Below are 25,876 nucleotides of genomic sequence, written 5' to 3'. Positions count from 1 at the left end.
CTGGTAGAGTCAAGTAGGAAACTGGCTAGTTGGTACCTGTTATACAGTTAGTAAAACTGTAGTGCAAGTTTAACTCAAATAAAAGTGTCTCATCTCTATTTCTGGAATAATTCTGGGCACAAGTTTTGTTTCTTAATAACAGTCACTCTGTTTTGATTTTTGTGTTAAAATATTTCAAAATATAAAGCTTTAAAAGGGGGGGATGTAACAATGACCATGATAAGATGTTTCCTTTTCATGTTCGGCCTGGGAGAAACCTCTTTTCTATGCCTGAGCAATGATGTTGTGTTTCAGTAAGGCAGAAAGGGTGTGCAAGAGGGGAAAAATTCATTCTCTCTTTTTGAATGTTCCTCTAAGAACTAAGTTTTAATTCCCCCCCCCCTTTTCTGCTATGCCTAAATACATCTCATTCTTCCTAAACAATTTCAGAAGCTTGGGAACACATGGGGTAGGATTAACACCAATGAAGTCAAAGGGGTTTTGCTGACTACTGAAAATGAGAACAAAGAACCAGGAGCTGATGTAAATAGAACAGCCCCTTTAACCCAAGCATACAAAGATGCCATGACGTATAGAGGGGTGAAAAAGGAAAATGCAGACTCATTGTACAGTGCAGCAAGCCAGGGCAAAGGGGAAGGATAAAGACGTACACTGATGCCAGGTATTTTGAATGTACCACAGTTTTGAATGTACCACTGGAACAGTTTTGGGAAAGGACTGCAGTCTTGTTTTTAAAAGGCAAACTCTACTATCCCAGCAAAAATGTGTATCAGAGGGAAATATCCTTGTCCAACTGTTTATTACTTACATATAAATAGAGGTGGGAGAAAATGATTTATTTTTTTTTGCGGTTTTTGGTGTTCTCCAGAATTTGAAGTGCAGAAAGCAAAGCTACATATTTTTATTCAAAATTTACATTATAATTATAAATTAGAATTAGAATTATAAATTGTAATCATTTTGTACTAGGCAGATGATTAACAGTCCAATCCTGAGCTGCCTAGGGTGCCCAGACTCGGCAGCACCAAGAACGGCTGCCGCTGGATCCTGCGTGCCCAGGGCTACCGCAGGAGGCGCCTCAGGAGAAGGGGACTTTCGCCCCATTCTCCTGGGTAAGGGAAGCAGCCCCACAATGGGGCTACTCACTTTACCGCTGACCAAAAGGTCAGTGGTAAGGTAAAGGCGCTCATGTAGGGTGTGGAGCCCTGCGCGAGTGCCTTGGATCCTGCGGAGCGGAGCTCCGCGGACCCACCTCCCTCCCTCCCCCTGGCAGGCCTCCAGCCCACCCCCCTCCCCGCATCACGCCTCCATGTCACACCTCCCCCATCCTCTCTTTGCTCCCCACTGGCCTCCCCCCTCCCCTGAACGCCTCCTCTCCGCCCCTGTCCCTGCCCCTGCCTACTGTGCACCTCACTCCGTGAGACCGCCGAGCCGCGGAAGCTGGGCGATCGCCCTGCACTAGCCCAGCACTGGCTGGCATTGGGCTAGCACAGGCGGGAGCCCGGCAGAGAGCCTCGCAAATGCGCCTTATGGCACGTTTGCGACAGTGCTCGGTGGCACAAAGCCGTGCCGCAGAGCACAGGATTGGGCTCTAAAGTGGTATAGTGACAGAAGCAGCAGCCACAGTCCTTACCGATGAAGCCCTCTCATTAAATAATAAATAAAAACAAAAAAGTGTTGGTTTTTTGGGGATTTTTGGCATTGGTTGTTTGTTTTAACAAAAATGAGAAGTGCAGAATGTGGTCTATTCTGGAGTCTATTACACCAGAACTGTGAAGTCAGTATATTTCACTGTCCTAGTTATTACTTATGAAGGCTAGATTCTACATACCCAAGAGACCTTCTCCTTCTATGTTAAGCCAGGGGTGTCAAATATAAGGCCCATGGTCCTAATGTGGCCCCCAGAAGCAATTTATTCACCCCCCATTATAATTGGGCTCCCCCAGCTTGATAATTGGGCTCTCTCTCCTATCTTGAAAATATATTTTCTCTTCTGTCATTTGCAGCTAATGAATTTCTATGTGAAAACAAAGCACTTATTTCTGGCCATCATCTGATTAATGATGTCACTTCCGGCCCTCAGCAGGAACCATGAATTCTAATTTTGGTCCTCTGTATGAAACAAGTTGGACACCCCTTTGTTAAACCATAGACCTTTCAAAGAACAGAGGATGCTTTGAGGTTCTTAAGGTACTTTCTTAACGGAGGAAACCGTTTTGGGCCTAAACATCACCATATTTTTTGGAATGGATTTTGTATGTCAGCTCTGGTCACTGCAATGTTAGTATAAACATTTTTTTTAAAAAATTTAGTCCCTACAGTGTGAACCTGTTTGGGAATCCACAAGTCCATGTAGAAAGATTTCACACATGCGGCTTAGTTTCTGGAGCCCCCAAGTCATGTAGGAATCTAGTACCAACAGGTCAAGCACAACAAAAGAAGTAAAATCCAAAATGTAGCAAGGGCTCTCAGCAAAATCCACATGCCTAGAGATAAGGATAAGTCTCTTGATGAAAATTAATCAAGAGTTAATAATGAGTTCATATGAATTCATCAAAATTCATAAGGCTTAAAACGCATTAGGGATTCTCTGTTAAATTTTGGCTTGCTATGTTGGCATCCTTCAGTCTCAGAAGACTATGGTGTCACGCTCTGAATGGTGGTTCTGGAACAGAGTGTCCTCTCCAGTGCGCGAAGCCTGGGTAAAGTAGGTATGGAGGATAGGCTGTTACCCATGCAGCAAATCCCCCCTCTCCATGTTGCTGAAATGGTCCAATGGAAAGGCAGAGGCCAATACGGTTGGTTCCAGCGGCGTCGCAGGAGTTGCCAGAACGTGACTGTGTTCAGCCATGAACTGCCTCAGGGACTCCGGCTCCGGATTTTGCCTCGAGGTTGACTCCTGAAGCCTTTTCCATAACTGGATGTAGCCACAAGGCAATGGAGGTTTGGGATCAGAGTTTTCCTTCTCTCAGATGAGCTGCCTTCCCAGGCTGACGAGTCCCATCTACCCGGTGGCTGTTTAGTCGCCTCTTACGACAAGTACAGCCAAACTGTACTTGCACAATATTGGCTTGCACAATATTGGATTTTCCATCTCTGGTAAACATCTAAGACCCATTTCTGAAATCAGCTCCCTATCATCACCATTTCTTCCCCAATGCTCATGGAAATTTCAGAAGTGCCCTCTGAGCTGTGCAAGGAGCTCCAGTGGGAAAAAGAAATGGAGAAGCCCAGGAGTTGCTTACAGTTATTCAGACTTCAGATACTCTTTGGAATTGAGTCATCCTGAGGCAAATTACAGGAAATTCTAACTAAATTCTGACTAGGCTATGAGTAATCACTTTGGAACGAAAACTCTTTTCTTGTTCCTTTATCTCTAGGGATTTCTCTTATGAGGAAGTTTGAGAGAATGGTGAACGGCTACCCTAAAATTTCAGCATGGTGAGCCGAATGCTATGAGAACTCTTGAATGCATGGGCATCTTCAGAGACTAGCAGTTGACTGCCAGTACAACCATGAAATCACTTAATGCAGCTTGCATCATAGCAACAAGAGCAGCAGATTAGGGTGCATTTCACCCCAAGTCTGTGACCATCTTCCTCCAGTATACCATGGATGCAAGAAGCTGTTACCGAATTACCTGTCTTGGACCCCCTTCTTTCCTCTCAAAGTAACCTGTAACAGCCATCAACACAGGACAGAGGGAGGGGGTGCAGAATAAAGACAGGCCAAGTATGAACTTAGAGATGCTCCAGACTAACTGCCTTGCAAATTCTATAATTAACAGACCCCCTTCCTTTTTGCTGACAAGTTAACCAAAGGTGCCTAATGCCAGTAAAAATCCCTGCTGACAAAACCAGAAACCAGACAATAGCATCATCATAGCTAAAAACAAAAATAGCAAAACATGTTTGCACAGAAAGACCGAAACCAGGCTACTTCCCTGTTGGAAGGTGGGGGGGGGCAAAAGCCATGAGGAGGACAGTGAAGAAGGTTGGGGGAGCGAGGGCATGAGAAGGTCAGTGGACCGTTACCAGGGAAGGTTAACACCCTTTTGGGGGACTGTGTTTTGAATGACAACTGAAATGTATAAAAGGAGGGTCCCACCCTTTTGACATTGCCTTTGAATCTGAGTGTGCAAACTCTCAAAGGTCACAGACATGTCTGTTGAACAATAAAGAACCTTCAAAGCCTTCCACCTTTCAGTGTCTGCTTATTCGGCCTCAGCGGCACTGGACAGAATCCACCCTGTCTACCGAACTGGCGCTGCCCTTCTGGGCAGGGGTACGACAAAGCCAATCAAGTGAGAAGTCAATCATCCACTTCCTTCCTGTGCTCCTTGGGAAGTTTTCTCAGACCCAGAAGTTTAGGATATCTGATTTTATTAAATCCATTTTTGCCCAGCCCACATGTATACACATACGGTCCCTGTTGCTTATATGCAACGTTGGGCAGAAATGTCTTAACAGGGACTGCACAAACGAAGGCGCTTCTTCATTCATATGTTCCATGTTAATAAAACTGGAAGTCTCACAATTCTGGATTTGAGAAAACTTTGCAAGGAGCCAGTAAAGGGCTTCTTTTTAAGCTCCAGTGCCTGAGGTGGCATCTGCATCAAGTGGCCTCTGAGATTGCACCACCTGTCCTTCAATGATGAGGAGTCAAAAAAGGCTAGGATTGTTTTTCCTCTGAAAGGAGACATCATCAAAGTCGTAAGTCATGCTGGAAAGACAGATGAGAAGTTGCTTTCTTCCTCACAGACATTAAAATGGAATGTTTTCTTCCTTTGAAAGCTAGACATTAAGCCAGGGCTTTTCAGACTGGGGCATTGTGACACCCCAGCCTGTGGGCCTTGGCCTGTTTCCCCTTAAGGGGTGGGGGTAGCCAGGAGGCAGGGAGGAGGCAGCGGCATGATCCCCAGGATCGCATCGCTCAGGGGGGGCTGCAGGGGCTTCTGCTAAACCGGAAGTGGAGCGCAATCGCTCCACTTTCACTTGTGAAGCATCAGGGAGCCCTGCGGATAGCCGTGCAGGACTCCTCGCACCCCCAGAAGGCTGCAGGAGGCTTGGGTAAGTGTACCCAAGCCCCCTGAGCTCCCCTGAGCAGTGCAATCCTGGGGATCGCGCCGCTGCCTTCTCCCCGCCCCTGCAATAACTTACTGTGGCTTTCAAACTCCCTGGGAGTTTGAAAACTGCAGCACTAAGCTTTAAGAAAAAGGTATGTTTTTCACACCATTTGTAGATCCCATCTACATGACACAGGAAAGGATAGCAAGCTGAGGTGGTAGAATTCTAAAATGTACTTCTTCAGATTATAGATGTGTATATGGGTCATATTTTTTAATCTTTCCTCATGCAAAAACAAACAAATACCTTTTATACAGCAAAACCAGTAAATTAGGGAGAGGAATGTGCAAGACCTTTCTTTCAATCTGCCTGTTTACCAAATGCAGTGAAGTAGTGTATTTTTTTTTAATAGGGAAAATTCTGAAATAAGACTTCCACCCACTGTCTGAAGTAGAAGAATCCACATGTCTCTCAACTCAGTTTATAACTCGCTTAGTTTATAACTCACTCTGTGTAGATTGGGAGCTGTTCACATGTTAAACTGTGTCTGAGTACATTTGTGTACTTAGGTATAATTTTTGTTAGATTGTACCTGGATAGAGTCATTCACATTTTCAATTCAATGCAGGTACAATTTCTGGAAAGATTTTTGATGTTTAAAAATGATCCCAGGCACAATCACTCACATGGAAATGTACATATATCCAGGTATAGACACACTCTATACTCAGATGCAGCATAACATATGAACAGCCCAGTCTTACTGATTTGGGGGAAGAAGGCCTTGTTCAAGGAGGGGTGATGGCAGAACAGCAGAACACCCTCATGAACAAAGTTCCAGATTCAATCCTTTGTAGTCTTTTTGGAAAGGATTTTACTCAGAATGCTATGCCAGACCTTTGTCTGGAACTCTGGACAGCTGTTTGCAATCTGTACAGAAAATACAGTGCTAGAAAGAACACTGGTGTGACTTAGCATAAGGCAGCTTGTGACTTATGCAGTTCTGTGGAAGAACGGAAATGTTAGTGTTGCTCAAATTATGCAGGGGATGGACAGAGTGGATAGAGAGATGCTCTTTACACTCTCACATAACACCAGAACCAGGGAACATCCACTAAAATTGAGTGTTGGGAGGGTTAGGATAGACAAAAGAAAATATTTCTTTACTCAGCGTGTGGTCGGTCTGTGGAACTCCTTGCCGCAGGATGTGGTGACGGCATCTGGCCTGGATGCCTTTAAAAGGGGATTGGACAAGTTTCTGGAGGAAAAATCCATTACGGGGTACAAGCCATGATGTGTTTGTGCAACCTCCTGATTTTAGAAATGGGTTATGTCAGAATGCCAGATGCAAGGGAGGGCACCAGGATGCAAGTCTCTTGTTATCTGGTGTGCTCCCTGGGGCATTTGGTGGGCCGCTGTGAGATACAGGAAGCTGGACTAGATGGGCCTATGGCCTGATCCAGTGGGGCTGTTCTTATGTTCTTATGCTCTTATGTCAGCATCCATATCTGAAAGAATCTGGCATTCATACACGGTTGGCAGCATTTCTTATCTGCTTTGTCTTCTCTTCACTGGTAAGATTACAGGGGAAAGACAAATTGTATTTAATAATCTTCATTACTGTTTTGCACAGCCACCAGATGCTACACAGCCTAGATCAGGCATGTCAAACATAATGCCTGTGGGTTGGATGTGGCCTCCTGGAAGACTTTTATCCATCTGGTCTGTGATAATTGTGCTGCTGCAGCACTGCCCTTTGAGTAGGCCTGCTATTCAAGGCAGAGGGAAAGATGGAAGGAGGTCTTAAAGGGCAAGGAATGCTACAGGGGTAAGGGGTAGGAACAGTGGTGTCACTAGGAGGGTGCGGGGGGTGCGGACCACACCAGGTGACGTGTAAGGGGGGGTGACATGCACTGGGAAGGTGACATGCTAAAATCATGGTGGCTAGGAGTAATACCATCATGTTATATACCGTTAGATGTGGAATTTCCAGCTGAATGCAATGCAAAAAAAGAGAGTGAAATATCTCCTTTTTATCAAAAGTTATTGGCAAAAAAACCAGAAAACAAAAAATGCATGGAGTCCAATGGAAAGTGAAACTGAGCCGTATCACATGTTTTCACGTGTGTAGGCAAACTTGCCTTAGTCCATCTGAAAGGGCAGGCTGTGAGGAATCCAACAACACTAGAATGGTCCTGACCCAATGAATGTAGCCCCCCAAAAACACCCAAGAAGGAGGTCCCTCCCTCCAAGCTGGTGAATGTTTTGAGGCCTATGGAAAGCGAAACTAAGCCACGTGGTCACATTTACTTGCGAGTAAGCAAACGTGCCTTGGCTCCTGGTCAGGCAAAGGGAAATGTGAGGCCACAGAATGGCCCTGATTTGATGCAACTGGAGCTCAACAAATGCTCCAGAAGCCAGCCCCCTCCCCCCTAAAAAGAATGAAACAGAGGCTAGACAGGGTAAGGTGAAATTTTTTTCTGTTTCAGGTTGCAATCCTATCCACGCTTTCCTGGGAGTAAGCCCCACTGATTATAATGGGACTTATTTCTGAGTAGACAGGCATAGGATTGGGCTCTCAGACTTGTAAAGCCAGGTGGGTCCTGATAGTGATATGCATGAAATACAAGAACTTAAATTGAACTGGGTACTGGGTAGGGGTGAAAATCTGATTATTTTGGGGGGGGGTGTTATTGCAGGCAGGCTACAGAGAAAATTCACTTCATGGAACAGGGCTGGCTTTCCCTTATTTATTTATTTTACTTTAATTTATTTATAATTATTTATTTTAATTTGCTTTATGATGGGTCCTGGACAGATTATCATTCTACAAAATGGGTCCCAGTGCTAAAAGTTTGAGAACTGCTCCACTAAGGTGTTAGTAAGTTGACACCCTGGGGGAAGGTGACACCACTAGTGACCAAAATCACTAAAATCACAGTTTGCAAAAATAATACCATCATGTTATATATCAATCAATGTGTAATTTCATACAGAATGCGATGAAACAACTGTGTTGAAATATCTTTATTCTATCAAAAAGTACAACCAAAAAACCAGTGGGGGTGGGGTGATGGTAGATCACCACGCCCACCACCTGGAGTGTTGCCCCGCCCACTGCATGGAGGTGATGTGCTGTCGTCCTGCACTGGGTGACGCGAACCCTAGTAACGCCACTGGGTAGGAATACTACCAGAAGGCAAGGAATACTACAGGGGTAAGACCAAGAGAGGGGTGAGAAAGGGAGACATTGCTGAGGTGCTGGGAAAGCCTAAATATCACACAGCAGTCCCTTCAGCAACACCACTTCTGCTGAGGTGTCACTTTGAAGAGCACCTCTCAGCTTCTGAGCTGAGCTGAGCTTCTGAAAATATAATCAAGATTTGCATATTTTATCTTCTGTTATTTGCAGCTAATAAGTCTCTATGTAAGAACAAACTGCTTATTTCTGGCCATCATTTGCTTAGTGATATCACTTCCTGCTTAATGACAACATATCTGGCCCTCAGCAGGTGTCATGAATGGTATTAGACCCACTATATGAAATGTGTTCGGGTGATACTCAGAGGCACTTGTAGCTGCAGAGGTGGGGAGGGGGCATGGTTCAATTTGAGGCTTACTCCTTTTTGGCTTTGGAGTTGATAGCAAAGACCAGTTAACCCAACACAATCACTTTGGTGAGGCAGAGATATGAGTTGAGTATATCTAGGATGTCTTGGACTCTTGGCGAAGTAGTTGCTTGATGACTTCACCATGCAGCTACATAACAACTTATCCAATATTTCCTAAGCCACTGCCAAATCACTCTTGGAAGCTTTGCTTCCAAAACCTGCATGAGCAACAAGCTCAAGTTACCCAGGATATATCCATAAAGGCTAGAATGATTGTTTGTATTATATTAGCTCTAACTACTGTACGTATCAAATGAATAACATTTGGGCTGCAGACATATCCTTGCGTAACCAGCTTGGTCCAGTCTACTACTGTGTTGCCATCTTGTGACATGGTAACTTTAAATGGTATGGATTTGGCCTCATATAGTCCCATGTTGATTTGGCCATGATCCTAACCATGTGAATGTTTCCTTAAGAGAAAGATGCCGTTTTGAAGTGAAATGAATTTCTTTCTCCCAATATCAAAATACATTGACATCAACCAAAGTAAAAAATGTGTGTTTTGTGCCCAGGTTTGCTCACTGGAGAATAACAACCTAAGCCTTCTTCCAAGAGGCCAAGGTGCTATAAGTGTTCTCAAACACACCCACGTGAAGGTATTAACATCACAGCTGTGAAGAAACAATTTACAGGTGTTAGACAGGAAACTGTGTGCACAGAGGTTACAGCTGCAATTTCCTGGTGTAGTTTCCTCTTTCCCTAGCAGTCGAATGCGCTAACTCTACCTAATTAGCTCCATCTTCCCCTTAAAGCAGCCACTTCTTACAGCGGTGTGTTCATTCCCTGCTGCTGACCTGTCTAATCACAAATTCTTTTTTTGGTTCTTTACAAAGAAAATCAGGGTTATCAACAAGAGATATCAGTCTTCTAGCTCTCTTAACGATTCTATTGAACCATACTGGGAGCGCAGTGCTTTTCAAACATTTAGCACCAATTGGGAGGAATGCTTTCAAGACTTCTTGCAACCATTTCAGAACCATGTGGGAATGAAGATGGCACACCTGCAGGTCCTTTACGCTGGCCAGCTGCATTCAAAGTGGTTACAAACAGGTTATGTCTCTGCCCCCCCCCTTTGCTACTACTGTTTCAGAGTAGGAAGCAATATGAGTGGTTGCAAACGACAATTTATACTTCTGAAATCAGCAACAGTGGGGCACGGAAGGACCTCCACACCATTATAGATCCCCTTCATATACCTATAGTCTTGAACACGGTTGTGTATCAGCACATGGCCTGCTTGCCGTTTGGTGCAGATTAGGGCTACATCACACACCTTGCTCTGTATATGTGTACAAGTAAAATGTTGTGTGAATTGACCTCAAAATGTGAATGCAAGCAGAAATAAACATTTGTTTGCAGGTACCTGGAGCTGACTTTTTTCCTTCATCAGCAACTGATTCTCATTTGGTGTAATAATATACGCAGGTGAAGATAGAGTTAAAAATGGGCATTGCTAGAGTTCCTTAGTCTTAGGGCATTAAGTAACAAAACAGTGTTGTAGTCTATATATACTGGCCATCTGAGGAGAAACCATTTTAATTTTCTCTTTGAACAGGTTTGGTCTGATTGGACTTGTGGTCATTTCAGGATGTTTCTGTAGAGATAGACTTAGGGCCCGATCCTATCCAACTTCCCAGCCCTGGCGTAGCCTTGCCAATGAGGCGTGTGCTGCATCCTGTGGTGGGGGGAGCACTTCATAGAGGTCTCCTCAAGGTATGGGTACATTTGTTCTCTTACCTTGGGGGCTGCATTGTAGCTACATTGGTGCTGGAAAGTTGAATAGGATTGGGCCCTAAGGCTGCAATCTTATCAACACTTTCCTGGGAGTAAGCCCTATTGAACACAATAGAACTTACTTTTGAGTAGACATGGATAAGATTGTGCCCTAAATGTTTGATGGGGTCAGTTATGTCATTGTTCTGTTTCTCCATATATCTACAACTCAGTATTTAACGCTCTCTCATATCTTCTCCTAGAGACTGTGTTTGTCCTCAGCTTCCAAGCAAGATTACATATCGGTTCTGTAGTCATTCTGTGCTGTAGCTGTGCCAAGCAGAAGGATTTCAGCTCGGAACAATCAACAGGAGCTGGAAGCAAATTATAAGAGGTAGCTACATATAAAGGGAGGCCACATATGGAAATATCTGATTGAAATGGGATATTTCTGGTGGAAGTCACAATACATTGTTTAGGCACATTCCGATGAATGAATTGTACTATTGAAAAAGAAGGTGAAGCATTGGTGATTATGGAATTGGACTTCAGATGCTATAGGATACTCAGTAATATTTCTGTAGGATTTTGAAGGTTTTCCATATTTTTTACAAGCAAGCAAATGCTTATAAATATTGGGAAATTGTTGTTGTTGTTATAGCCCAATCCTAACCTCACTGGAACAGGCGGGCTGGCTGGCCTGTGCTGAATGCAGCGCAGGATTGGGGCTGACTGTGGCTCAACCCAGGGCAAGGGGGAATCACTTCCCCTTACCCCCTGTCACATGGCAGTGGCCCACATGGGGCTACTTGGATCTGCACCACCTAAACAGGTGGCACAGATACAAATAGCCAAGAGCTAGGCTGGACTACCTGGAAGGGAAGTTAAGATCCAGCCTAAGTGCCAGATCCTGACACTACCCCCCCCTCCAAGGTCCAGCCCGTCCATGGGCACGCCCACCATCCGCCCTCCCCCTGCCCTGAAACACCCCAGTTCTGCCCTCCCTAAACCCCCATGCTGGCCTAGGGAGGCTGGTACAAACTTACCTCTCTGCATCGGCATGGAGGCCAGCACACGTTTGCAACAGTACTGGCTCACCCAGCGCAATCCTTGGATTGCACTCTAAAAGTGTACTAATAAAGTATTAGTATTAAATGTAGTATTAGGAAATATTGATAGGTAAATTATTCCAAATAGTATTAGGAAAGTATTGCATTAGGAAATGTTATAGAAAAATAAACATATAAAAATAGAGGGTTAGAGAAGTGGTAGAGTCAGTTAACCACATGTGTTTTGACAATTATTACAATTATGAAAAAATGACTTAGGGCGCAATCCTAACCCACTTTCTAGCACCAACATAAGGGCAATGCAGCTCCGAAGTAAGGGAACAAACTTTCCCTTACTTTGAGGATGATTCTGTGAGTGCCACCCAACTGCAGGATGCAGCACACATCCCGTTGGCACCTCTATGCCAGTGCTGGAAAGTTGGTTAGGATTTGGGTCTTAGCCTCACTGGAGATAATGTCTCTCTTAATTTAGTTTAGTGCAAGAAAGAAATGAGGAATGTGAATGTGTTATTACAACTGTTATATAAATGGGTATACAATAGACATAAGGGTTAGGTATGTTTGTTATTTAAAAATTAGTCTGTGTTTCATCATCTATGGTGGCTTTTGGCTTGCTGTCTGTTATGCATAATGCTATGACTTTTTTATTTTTAATGTTAATTTTGTTTATATATATATAAAAGACAGAGACCTGCTGCTCTGCATTCTCAGCTGAAATAATTTTTCCTCTGTGTTGTAGACCAGAGGTGGACAGACTTCAGGCTTGCAGACTGTACTTTATATTTTTGAGACCCCTGAAGTCCACCAAATGGAGGTGCAAAAGAGTGAGCAGAGAGCAGAGCAAGGTACAAAATGGTGGCTCAAGGTGTGGAACCAGTTATATACTATACCCCACGAACAGTGAACTTTCTGGCACTGGCAGGCATCCCCAGTTTGCTGGCATGCAGACCTGACCACTTGGCGCTTGTTGCGGTGGCCATGCTGTGCCAAATGGTTTGTCACCTTTTGCAACAGCCATTAAGGGCCTTGCACTGCTAGAATGAGCATTCCGGTGGTGTAAAGTCCGCATAGGGTTGGGCCATGAAGCTGAGAAATGAGAACAAGGCCAGCCATGGCAGAGAAGTTTTTGACCTTGTTATTCTACTTTCTACTGTTATGTTATTGGGAGTCACTGCTGATTGCCTGCCAGCCACCCACCCCTAGTCCTTGAGACCTCCAGCATCACATTTCTTATTTCTATTACTGCCATTATCCCACATTCCCTAAGTAAATCGCCTCCTGCTCCACACCTTTTGGCTCCTTATGGAACAAATATATAACGATAACAAAGCAAAAGGTGGTAATAAGAAATGACAGAGTCTAAAGAATAGGGGGTTGCAAGAATGACTGCATATCTCAGGTGCATACAAGAGTGGCAGCAACCTTTTTTAAGGAATCTTGTGACATCATAAGAACATAAGAACAGCCCAATTGGATCAGGCCATAGGCCTATCTAGTCCAGCTTCCTGTATCTCATGGCAGCCCCCCCCCCCCACGAGAAGAGTACTGAGAAAAGGCTACCTATTCAGGATGTAGTTAGTAGCATAATGTTCTTTCTGAAGAAGATGATAGGAAATTATGAAGTGCTAGAATGAGCATAAGATGCCTCTCAATTATATCCCATTGTGTTCATTTGGTTGTATAGAAGAGGCCTTGTACCAAGTCAGGCCATCAGCCAATACACTACTTAGCATCAGCTCTGCAAGGTCTAGTCCAGCTTCCTGTATCTCACAGCGCCCCCCCCCCCACGAGAAGAGTACTGAGAAAAGGCTACCTATTCAGGATGTAGTTAGTAGCATAATGTTCTTTCTGAAGAAGATGATAGGAAATTATGAAGTGCTAGAATGAGCATAAGATGCCTCTCAATTATATCCCATTGTGTTCATTTGGTTATATAGAAGAGGACTTGTACCAAGTCAGGCCATCAGCCAATACACTACTTAGCATCAGCTCTGCAAGGTTTCAAACAGGTATTTCTCAGCCTTACATGGACATACTAGGGAGGGACCAAACCTAGGATTTTCTGTATTTAAAAAAAGGTGATCTACCACTGGGTTATGGCCCTGATCCAAATTGCTGGTGAGTTTTGCAGATGCTTCCTCACAACTTTTGGTTCCCCCAAAGATAAAATTAGACCCGGGGTGGAATAATGAGCATTTTTTAAAAAAAACAGAGACAAAACAGGCTTTTAGGTCTCATGGTTGCGGTGGAACATTTGTACAGTACATGGTTTTTCTGTGTGCTCTGAATTACCAACTCCAAAATGTTCTACTATCTGTATCACTGGCCCTGTGATTCAGGATTTTAGGTGCTGGCCTGTCCCATTTCACACTACCCCTGCTTTTCAAGGTCAGGTGCCTATTTGAAAGCACCCTCCGGGTTCCTGTCATTTCCTGCTACTTTGGTAACATACACGGTTGGGATCACCACCTTAAAGTCCCTCAAGTTATGATACAGGATATTAACACATTTCCTTACCTTATACTTGCTCGTGGGAACCAAGGTGATAAAACTTGCGGCAAGCACTGTTACACATTTGGGTCCCACAAGAAGATTCTCAGATTGCTAGCTCCCAAAGCATCTTTCAGGACTCCGAGAGGTTACTATTCAACACCCACCCACAGATGTGCATTAAGAAACACCTGTGAGTGAGTGTTTAATAGTAATCCCTTGGATTTCTGAAAGGTGCTAGCAACCTGAGGATCACAGTGCAGCACTGGCTGTAAGAGAGGCACTGGCTTCTGGAATCATGCATGCTATTTTAACAACTAAAAGAAAGTAGCTAACCTGGATTTCTTCTTTATGTTCATATTACTGATTGCTGAATGAAGAAATCCCCTCTGCAACTTTTTATCTGAGATATTCTGCTTTGCCAACAAGATCACCATCTGAGTAGGTGAATGATACCTGTGCCTTATGAGAGAGCAACTATTCTTTGACGGATCTGCTTCAGTATGCCCACACATGTCTGTGCCCCAACTCCTCCTTGAAGGGTCACGTACAAGAAGTCATGGAAGTGGATACCAATCCTTCTTGCTTCCCATCCACATAAAACAGCATTCATCAGGCATGAAGAAGAGCAAAAGCATTACCTGTTGACAGAAGAGAATGAAGCGGAGCCACGTTCAGTAACATCCATCCTGATCTGTGAGCATCTGTTTAAGTTTTGTCCCTCTGTTAGCATGCTGCTGAATGTCTAAAGGCACCGAAGAGAATTCTCAGGGCTGTTACAAGGAGAGTGGTAGCTCCCTCCCCTTCTCTTTCCCTCCTCCCCTCCCACTTCCCTGCACATATCAAAGCAGCCAGTGTGTTGACTGATTGTAATGTGAGTGGGCAGGATCAGAATTATCAAGGGTGCATTACAGCCCAGCATGCTCAACATGCATAAAGAGAGCAGTGCCCCAAGGGACCAGGCATACAGGCAGCAAATCATGTCTTGAGTTCTACTGTAGCAACCTCACCAGCATCACAGTATTCTGCAAACTTTGGTTTAACATGTGCAGCTGGAAATAACATGAAGCTGTCTGCTTTGGCTTGCTTCCCCAAAGGCAAGTCCATTCATTGCCAGAACCCATATAAAACTATTGTGCCTGTAGATTTCCATCAAGGTGGGTAACAGAAGCTTCTGGTGGTGGTGGTTTAAGTTGAAGGATCTCCCTCTCTTTGTGCCAAATCAGCCAGTTCCAGCCAAATCAGCTCTCCCCAGCTGCTTTTAGAAAACGAAAGAGGCAAAAACAGGGAGTTCTAGACACAGGATCCCGTATCACTTCTTGTTTTGGTCTGTAGACATATGTTTTGAAAGACATCTGCTCCTTTGACACATGTTGCATAAACAGAGGTGTCTTGCGAGGGTAGTTTGGAACTCCCTCCATTTACACTTCTGACAAGGAGTGCCACAGATAAGGGAGTCCGCAGAATGTCTCCTGACGATTCAGTAAAAATGAGCTAAAACATACTCTGCAGAAGAATGCAAAGTTTGATCTAGTCACTCATGCCCATCCCATCCTTTCTGTAGGGTGACCACCTTAGCTGGAGAGCTCTGGCTCATAGGCACATTTTATTTAATCTCAATTCATGCACGGTTAACATTTGCTTATGGATTGCAATTAGGTCTGCTAGGACACTGATCTTCAGCTGCTGAGCTGAAACCCACAAGTGGGATGCATCCTAGCTTATGGGATGCATCCCCTTATGTTACAAGTAGTAACTGCACCATTTTATTTTTTCCTTCTTTTTTTTTTTTTTTTTTGCTTCTTTGCGTGCTTGTTTATTATTTATTTATTCTGGAGATTTTTTTTATCCTACCTTTTAGCTTCTGAAGAGGTCCCCTCGGCAGCACATACTGATTAAGTTATCAAAATACGATGATAAAAAATATTAAAATCATTATACAATTTCTTTATCTTCTCCTCCACCTCCTCCTCCTCTTCCTCTGCCCAAGGCAGTTGGCGTTTCAAAGAAAGGGAAAAAAGAAAAAAAGAGTGGAAACTGATCTGATACAAAGGAAAGGGGAGCTCTTTTGCTTTTATTCATTACAGAGAAATGTGGAGTAATGAAATGTGTCAGTCTGAGGCCCAAATCGCAACCAAATCCACTCCCATCAATTTACACATGCCAAGGAGATGCCCACTGCATCAGATGGTAGGGGGGCAGTCTCAGAAGTCTCCTCAAGGCAAGGGAACTTTCATTCCCTAACCTTGGGGAAAGCCTGCACTTCCCCTATGGGTCTCCTTGGTTCTGTGCCAGCTACTTTGCTGGAAAGTAAAGTAAGGGAGAGGGAAGGGGATAAAATGCTGCTGCAGCTGAGTGCTGCAAATCCCACGCCCTTCCCCCATTCTGTCTCCCTCCCCCCAGAAATATTTCCATTCCTTCCTCTCCCTCTCCTGTCCCTCGCACCATGTGCCTCACCTGGTGCCGTCAGACAGTGAACCTACTGCCAGTCCATACATGTGAGCATCAGCAATTGTGCTGGCAGCCTCATTGTGCTTTCATTCCAGTGTTGGCAAGCACAATAATATCTTGCTGGATCCTGGCACTTCTGCCTGAGTTTGCCCTGGCACTATTGCCAATGGAATGCATGTCCTGCTGGCAGGGCGTTTTAGATAGGATTGGGAGATACATTTGTTAGTTTTTAAGGTGCTGCAAGATGCTTTGACTTTTTTTTTCCCAAAGGGGAATTTTAGCAAGTACACTGTTGCACGACAAATGACACCTGACACAATTATCTCCTTTGATCCCTCTGAAAAACCAAGGCAAACATATACAAGAAAATGATTAAAAGTGAGTTCCAGGGCGTAGCATTGGGTTTATGTGGGTTTTTACTAGTCTGGCATTCTAGGGAGAAAAAAAAAACCCATTAGGGAAGGTGGAAAAACTGCTGAAGTCAGGCTAAAGCCAGGCTAGCACGTGCCATGCTAGCTTCTTGTTTTCAACTGCAGCTCAGCTAGGATGTCTTCATGGAGACAAAAAAGCTTCACTGTCCTTTAGTTCCTGGATGAATCACTGAAATTAATAAAGATCATCTAGAATTGTCAGGCCACCACCCAGAGTTCATGTGCTCTGCTGTTACAGTAAAAGGAGTGTGACAGGAAACTCTGACTTCCATGTAACTGTGAAAGAGACCGATATGCTGTTTGGTTTGTGGCTGGGTTACTGCAAAGCCTTGCACCCTGTTCTGAACGTGAAATGATTCTCCCTGTGCGGTTAATTATAGTTCGCTTAGACCTGGTTTCTACCATCAAACTTTCATTCAAATGTATTTTAAGAAGCGGTTACGTGGTGTACTGTGAACTTTTTTTTAAAAGCCATTTGTGCCCAATGTTGCATATACGCAACAGGGACCTCACGTGCACACCTGTGGGCTGGGCAATAATAATAATAATAATAATAATAATAATAATAATAATAATAATAATAATAATAATAATAATAATACAGGTATTTCTATACCACCTTTCTTTCTTGGTCCTCAGATTTCTCCTTAGACTTTATTCAAGGCGGTTTACATAGGCAGGCAATTTTTAAATCCCCATAGGGATTTTTACAATTTGAAAGAAGTTTCTATCTTTCAAGAAACCACAACATTCAGATGTTTCTTTCTTGATCTGGTCACACATTCTGGCCTCCATCCTCCCATGCTCAGAGCAGATGGAATAACTCGGCTCAGCTTGTCAGCTGCTTCAAGGTCGCATGGTGCCAGTGGACTCGAACTGGTGACCTTCGGATGTTATCTTCAGGCAAATGGAGGCTCAACCCTCTAGACCAGACCTCCTGCCCTCTAGACCAGACCTCCTGCCATTAAAAATGGGTTTAATGTAGCAATACTGTATTGTGAAACTTATGTTTGAATTGAAATGCTAAGATAAATGACTTGCAAAATATGGGGAAAATAAGATAGCTCAGTATTCTGATTAAGATTTCCAGAGGAAATCCAGAGGTTAATCTGTTTCATCAAAAATGACAAACAGCAGTTTTGTTTAATCTCATTCATTTAATTTAGCTGTTTCACGCTGAAGTCTCACTAGAACTACAATACACACCCAGCAAAGTGAGAAAACAACAGCACAGATTTACAAGGTCAGAGAACTACCCAGGAACAACATGTTACAAGACAGACCCAGAAGGGAAAGTGATAGAACACCACTTGTAGTCACTGACATTTCCCAACAGAGACCACTCCGACACACCCTCAGTGACCTGCATCCCATACTTGAGAATGACATGTCCTCTCATGAACTTCGGGTGTTAGGCCTGTTCTGGTTTATCAACAGTCCCTTAATCTGAAATTGCTCTTTATCAGTAAAAACAGACCACGTTACCAAGATAGGCACACTGTGCTACAAATCCAGGTGCCAGCTCTGCCCCGTATCAGGTCCTAATAATGTCAGCCAGTTTGAAAAAGACTGCAGGCAATTTTGTGAAGAAGTTAGAAATAATAAGACCATATTAAAAAAACAAACACCAAAATATTCAGAAAAATACCAGTGACATGGTATTAGAGACATATGACTATGAAACTGAGGGCACAATCCTAACCAGGTTACTCAGAAGTAAGTTCTATTTTGTTCAATGGGCTTACTCTCAGGAAATTGTGGTTAGGATTGCAGCCTGATTAAAGAATGTGACTATATACCAAGAATAATTACACTGATTATGTTTTCTTTAACATTCAGATAATCAATACAAAAATCTTTTAAAAAGATCAATTTATTGGTGAACAATAAATATTTCAAAATACGCATTTCAAAAATTATATAATTTTAATTAATTTTTAGTGCCCCCTTTCACTCTCAAAAGTGTTTTTGTTTGAACAGCAAACTGGTCATTATATGCCATTCCACTTATATGCCATTCTTCTGAGATGCCTTTGGCTGCAGCACTTGACCCTTGTATATGTAATATGAGAGATGTAAGTATAATTTGAGAGAAGAGAGAAAACATGAGAACATATTGCAGGTGCCCCCCAAAGCACATCTGATAAGAGCGTGATTCTATCTGTTTAGGCTTGAATCAAAATAATAGTTTCCATTTTCACTATGCAATTGTATTTTGCCATGTTTTCTATCAAGATTACATACCTGTACCTGTGCAATGTAGCATACTCAATGCCTGTTTAACTCTGTATGGGCCAATTTTAACATGTATAATTCTGAATGGATAGAATTTTTGCTTTGTTCATGTTTTATGCCTGCACCATGTGCCCTAACTGCTCAGGACTGTAAACCTGCAGCCCCTGAATAAGTGTACTGTGTTGCCTAAAGCCTTTTGAAATTGTTTTGAATAGTGATAACCCATGGAACTCCTTGCTTCATGCCTGTATTTTGAAATGTGTCCCTTTGCTGTATTTTCTCCATATTGCCTATAAAGTGTCACGCTTCGATGGAGATGTTGCCTACAGATTCTGTGTGCTTCCATTGTTTTCCATCCACATGCAGCACAATCCTGCCTTGCGCTGGAATGCGTGGGCCAGGAGGCCTGTGCTGTATCCAGCACAAGATTGGGGCCAGAAGTGGCTCAGCCGGAGGCAAGGGGAAACTCTTCCTTTACCCCAGGTAAGTCAGCATGGCCCCAATGGGTCTCCTCGGACTTGCGCCACCTCTGGAGGTGGCACAAGTCTGAGGAGAACGGAGCAGTTTCAAGTCACTCTGTGCTGCTCAGGGAACAGGGTTGGGATCCGGTTTAACAACCGGGTCCCAGTCTCCCTCCCACTCCCCGCCTGCTCCTGGGACCACCCTCCACTTGCCCACTCCCCACCCCGGAACGCCTCCCCTTTGCCTCCTCCCGCCCTTCCCAGACCCCTGTGTTGGCTGAGCTTGGCTGACACAACTCTCCCTCCCCAAGTCAGTGCGGAGGCTAGATGCAACCTCTGTGGGCTGGCATGCATCCCTGTACCGGCCCAGCTGACTCCTGAGGAGGCGCAAATGTGCTTTATGACCTAAGGGCACAGTTAGGATTGCGCCCTTAGGCTGTAATCTTTTACACACTTACCTGAGAGTGAACTCCACTGAATTCAGTAGAACTTTATTTCGAAGTAGACACACATACGGTCGAACTGTTAATCCTTCTTTTCAAAGGAAATTCCCAAATAAAATATTTCTATGCCAAGTCAAATTTCCTCATTCTGCAAGCAGGGCAGTTTTTTTATTTATTGCATCCATTGTATCCAGATTGCCCACTTTGCCCAAATATAGCCTAAACTGGAGCAGGAAACCACTCCCTCTTCCTCTTCTTCATAGCTCTTTTCTTTGAAATCATGACATAGATGCACAATGGAGCCTGTGCTATCAGGAATAAACATCTGTATTCCTGTTTGAGCAAAAACAACTCATAAATCTATAAATTAGGACTTCCTGATTGGATGGGTCCACTAGCCCAAGATAGCCCAATCCTATACCCGGGCAGCACTGGTGGCTGCTGCACTGCCCGAGCATCTACTATCGCAAAAGTACCGCAAGGCACTTCTGCACCAACAGTAAGGACACTGGGCCAATGCTGAAGCCCGCACCAGTTGGTGTGGTGGTGGTGAGGCTTTTCAGGACAGGGGGAGGGCAGAGGGAAGGCTGGGAGGAGGCAAAACTGGACAGGGGGAGGGTGGGCTGGAGGGCAGGCTGGAGGAAAGATTAGGCCAGGGAGGGACGGAGATGGTGGCAGACTATGCCTCTGAATCCTATGCCCCTTCCTAAGCCTGGAGGCCCTGCATGGGTCTTCTCAGTTCTACACTAGCAAATAGCTGGCAAAGCTCTGAGGAGACCCATTGGGGCCACAGTGGCGTTACCTGGGGCAAGGGAACAAATGTTTCCTTGACCTGAGGAGACTCTGGCGGCAGCTATCCTGGTCCCACACAATACAGCGGTGGCCATTTCAATGTGACTAGTCCTCCTGGTGGCCCTGGGGCATAGTATTGGGTTGCCCATAATGCACCTGAGTTTGGTGACATCTGCTAACTCTTGAAAAATGGGCAAAGGATGGAGCACTTTGGTAAAGGAATTAAGCTCAGCAGTGCCTCAGGTTAACCTCTGTTGGCTACCTGACTGAGGATAAAGCTCAATGTTAAAGAAACCTGATCATTTTGGGTAAAATGGGTAACCAACCACAAATAATTGTGCCAACAAAGTCTTTAATTGAAAAGCAGGCAGTAGTATTTTCATTACTACTGTTCTGCGTCAGCAGCCATAATAATAATAATAATAATAATAATAATAATAATAATAATAATAATAATAATAATAATAATAATAATAATTCTGGTGGTGATCTTGCAGACAGTATAGTTTCAGTATGTGGCCCCCCCGCTGATACTTGATCATCACATCCCTGTATTGTCATCACCAACATGAAAAGCAGGCTTGTGTAGTCTACCAACTGGCTTTGTTACATAAACAATCTCCCCGATGGATAGAAAACAGGGTTGCTGCTGGGCTAATTGCTGCCTAAGATTTCCAGTGCCAAAAGGCCAGCATTCCTGAACAGGAGACATACAATTTGACAGAGATGGAATATGACATCAAGGAGACTTTCCGTCTTGGCCCAGCATCAGGTTCCATATTGTTTTTCCATGCTATATTTTTGAAGAATCTCAGTCAGTAAGCATCACCTTGCACATATACCAGCCTTTTTTTTCTGGGGGCAGGAAGGGTACATTTGCAAAATGAAAATATCAAAAAGTATCTCTCTTGCTAATCCATTTTCAGGTGAACACAGAGAAACATGCACATGCATATATAAATGATTAACGTCTGTCATTCCATTACCAACTATTGGCCAAAGAATTTTTGAAAAAGGTTAATGTAAGGTGGACCCATGCAGCTCTGGGTTTTCTCCCCCCCCCCCCCCGCTTGTAAAAGCAATGAATGAAGAGCAAAACCTTCTACAAAACGGAAGTGCTTTGCGCCCGCTTCTATTGCAGGTTCCAAGGCTCGGGGAGTGCTGCAGAGGGCTCCCCGCACCTCCTGCAGTCTGATGCAGCCCTACACCATACCAAGTAAGTCACAAGCACCCCCCCACACTCCCCTTAGTGGCACAATCCTGGGGATCGTGTCGTTGCCCAAGCCCCTCCCCCGCAATAACTTACCAAGGGAATAGAGCTCCCTCAAAGCTTGAGAAACCCTGCCCTAGAAAAATCAGCATGGCCCCATTGCGACTGAATGCTTACTATTTACTTATTTTAAGTATTTTTACACTGGCTCCAGGCTGCAGAGCATTCTGGAGCAAAGTCCTCCACCTGCCTTATGATGGTACATGGGAAGCTACCACAGCCACTGTAGTGGTGAGGCTTCAGTATCAACCTGGCCAGGTGGCCCAGTGAAAATGGCCCTTGGCCCATGGCTAGCCCAGCTAAAGCAACCCATTAGCAGCAGATGGCAGGCGAGTGAGGAAGTGTTGGATTCAGGGTCACTTTCACCCAAAGTCTGCAGCAGCTTGTCCCCTTCAGCCTACTGTGAATGTGAGCTGCAATGATCTGATTCCAGGCCATTTGCTTTGTTTTGGTGCTCCATCATATGGTCTTCCCAAACCCAGCAGTGCAAGATGTCTAGTTTTATTTACAAGGAACATGCAAACAAAGGAGCTCCATCATTTGTGTGGTCCCATAAAATAAAACCCGAAGTCCTGCACTTCCAGATTTGTGAACACTGCATGACAGATGATAAGGGACTTCATTTACTTTTACACTGTGTGGTGGCAGAAGTAGCCGTGGCAGACCTGGAGGTGGCATTAGGTAGTGGACTTGATCATACAGCCCCCATTTTGACCAGTGCATGACCTGGCAGATCCCTGACCCCACCTCTCAGTCCTAATTTCTGAGGCAGCTTACAGCAGAATTTCAACCAACCACACCTGTGAACTGCAAAGCCATAGAAAAAGCCAATATCAAAAAACAAAAAACATGACACGCTGACAGCAATTTTAAGAAATGGTTTTAAAAACTGCTTCAAAACACTTTTAAAAGAACAGCAGAAAATCTGGTCATGGGGGGTTACTAAATGTCATTCAAAGGTGCAATCCATGATTCTCAAAATGCAAAACAGGTTTCTCAAAGAAGGCAGAGAGCAGTCTTCTCTTGGATCTCTGGCATCTCCATTCTTGTCTCAGCCTCCAGTGGGTCAGGAACCAATGTGGATCTTAGCAATCACCCTCCTCCAATAATGGACAGTGCTGTGATCCAGGAAGCTTTTTTTCCCATGAGGTTGTTGCTTTTCTTGGAGCTGAGAGAGCCCCTGCTGGATACTATTTGCAGAACTATGTAGCTGCACATTATCATGGTGCTGTCTGGACTACCCCCCCCCCCCCACCTCAGAGGCATTCTTGGGTCTCCCGAACTTAAGAATATATATGGGCAATCATTCCTCTGTGGCAACAATCCTGTTCTAGTTCTCATCCATGGCCTCCCTCCAAGTAATATGAAATCAAGTCTTACAGATGTACGTGTGAGCTGGTCCTCTGTTTCACAAATGAAAAGAAAGAAGGAACTATTGGACTGTCTCTAAAGATGCAGAAAAAAGCAGAAGTCACTGAAAGCTCTCTGCCTAATGGCTTTGTGATTAAATCCCCTGCATTTCCTTTTGTGTTTCCCCTAATTCTTGCCTATTTTTGGTCTATTTTTCCGTATTTTCAGCAGTTTTAGTTCCCTGGCAGCTTTTGTGCCATGCAGCTGCTGGGATATTCTTTACAGGTGACACTTGTCCTCTTGTTTGTTTGAAAAACCACCATTGCCAGACAGCCACATGGGAATGTGAATTCAGACTCCATCCCCAGTCTGGGGCAGCTAGGCTGCTTAGCAACAGAGTTACCTTGTCAGTTAGGTAGCAAAGCTGTCTATCTTGATTCAGGAAATGGGAAGGTGTGACCAGGTAGTTTCCACTCCTCCAATCAGGTAATGTGATGATGTCATTAAAGCCACATCATAAAACTTTAGAGCCCACTCGGAAGTCACTTTCTACCAGTTGTCTGAGTGACCCATTTGTTGGGAGCTCAGAGAGAAGCATCTTCTTGCAGAACTGTATGCAAAAAGGACTGGGGATTCTTAGCTAAGTAGGAAGGTTAGGGATCGTATAGAGACTTGCAACAGCTTTGGGTTTTTGTTTATTTGCCCCTCCACTGTATACAGCAAGGACTCTGGTTTATAGTAGTAAGAGACTGAGCATCCAACCATGAGCACGCTCCACCTGCTGGGCATTAATGGCGATTGCATCCTTTTGGTGAAACTCTTTCTTTATGCTTTCCTGGCTAGCTCATATCTTCTTTATTCATCTTTATTTTCCCTTTCATTTAAGCATTTTTCTCAAGACTTCTAATAAACTAGTTATATTTTGACACTTGGACTGCCCAGTCCATGCTCACAGGTAATTCAGTGATTCTCACATCTCTTCATTCTGCAGATGCTACTGTGGGATGTTTAATAGGAACCCCTGGATTGCACTGTTCTCCTGGGAGAGGTTTTTTCCCCCCGGATGGCTCTCCAATGCGTGGTGGCAGTAGATACAATCTACCAAGGTGTTTACCCATTCTGCTGCTTGTCCAATAAAAGAAAAGTGGGGAGCAGGAATGAGTATGGGTACACTAACCATTAGGTATCACTCCCCTGGGTTGGCCTGGGAGTTCCCTTCCCTGACAGCTTGATAAGATTCGACTATTCCATAGTGTAAGTCAAATTACAAACCCTCTCTGCTCCTCTGAGTAGAGAACCCCCTACTTTAGTTTTTAGGTAGCCTCACCTCTTCAGCTCCTAAGTACACTTCACATAAGAGTGATTTAAGAATGGAGATTGAACCACTTCACCAAGAAGTGTTCCACTGGTAAGCAGTGACTGTTTATTCAAATGTCTGAACATGTTGCAATGTTGGATTTGCACAGTGTTTCTCCAGGAAAATATCCTGTGTTCAGACGATGAATTGACACTGAGGAATCAGAATCAGGATCACAATGTGCAGGGAAGGTGTATTTTAACCTTTCATCATTTCATCATGTTCCCAGGGAAAAATTTGTTATGAGAGGGAAGCTGCCATCAGTGTCAATGGTATATTCTCTCCTGGTATAATAGCATCTGGGGGATATTTTCATTAGGACCATGGTGCAGGGACAATTTATTTATTTATTTATAAATAAATAAATAAATTGTCCCTGCACCATGGTCCTAATGAAAATAAATATTTCTAGTTCTGATAAAACTAGGTGGGTACCAATAGGGTGTTGTTTAAAAAAAGGTGGGTCCTGGTGCTAAAATGTTTGGGAACCACTGACAGAGAGCATCCTGAGACTCTCCTACGGTGACTTGTAGTAGCTACAGTACACTATGCAAATTGAAGGCCAATCCCTAAATTTGGGGTGTTGCAGAGTGACCTTGAAATGGGAAGGGGAATATCAGTCCACATGACATTTTTAATAGAAGTTGATTCCAAAACTTTCTGAGGGCACCTGTCTCTTCAATCCACATTCTATCTCTGGTGCAGTAGATGGAAGATGAAGCCTTGTGCTGCAGAGGTACAGAAGATTTGTGACAAGGAACTCACTCAGAAGCAGAATGGATTCTCCCCTTTCTCTTTCCTCATTTGATTCCAACAACACATAGGCATTGCTTTTTCACATTCAGCTGGAAGTGGAATTGAAACAGTGGTTCCACTAAATGCAGAGCTGTATTTTTCTTCTTCAAAAAAGAAAAAAGAAACCATTATCCAGATGTCACCGCCAGTTACTTCAGTCACTCCTCACTCCCACTACTGCCATACCTACCTTTGTGGGCCCGGTGGCAGGTCCCATGTGATGCTGTCAGGTGCAGCATTGCACTCAGAATGGCTGGCCGCAGCATGTTATGTATGCT

General features: G+C 44.0%; 1 protein-coding gene across 4 annotated transcripts in view; it reads right to left on the bottom strand.

Moving 5' to 3' along the window:
- HRH2 (histamine receptor H2) overlaps positions 1-14,796 on the bottom strand; it is a 44,030-nt gene extending 29,234 nt beyond the window's left edge. For 2 of the 4 annotated variants that reach the window (XR_010793739.1, XR_010793738.1), the window contains exon 1: positions 14,655-14,796. The gene's annotated coding sequence lies outside the window, so the exon portion shown is untranslated. The remainder of the gene's footprint in view (positions 1-14,654) is intronic. The other 2 variants (XR_010793740.1, XM_066614452.1) reach the window with 1 other exon arrangement.
- Positions 14,797-25,876: the final 11,080 nt, after the last annotated feature.

The sequence above is a fragment of the Tiliqua scincoides genome, chromosome 2 (genome assembly GCF_035046505.1).
Source record: "Tiliqua scincoides isolate rTilSci1 chromosome 2, rTilSci1.hap2, whole genome shotgun sequence".
NCBI classification, from domain to species: Eukaryota; Metazoa; Chordata; class Lepidosauria; order Squamata; family Scincidae; genus Tiliqua; species Tiliqua scincoides.
Note: the sequence above shows the minus strand (reverse complement) of the source record. Positions and strands in the feature narration are given on the sequence as shown.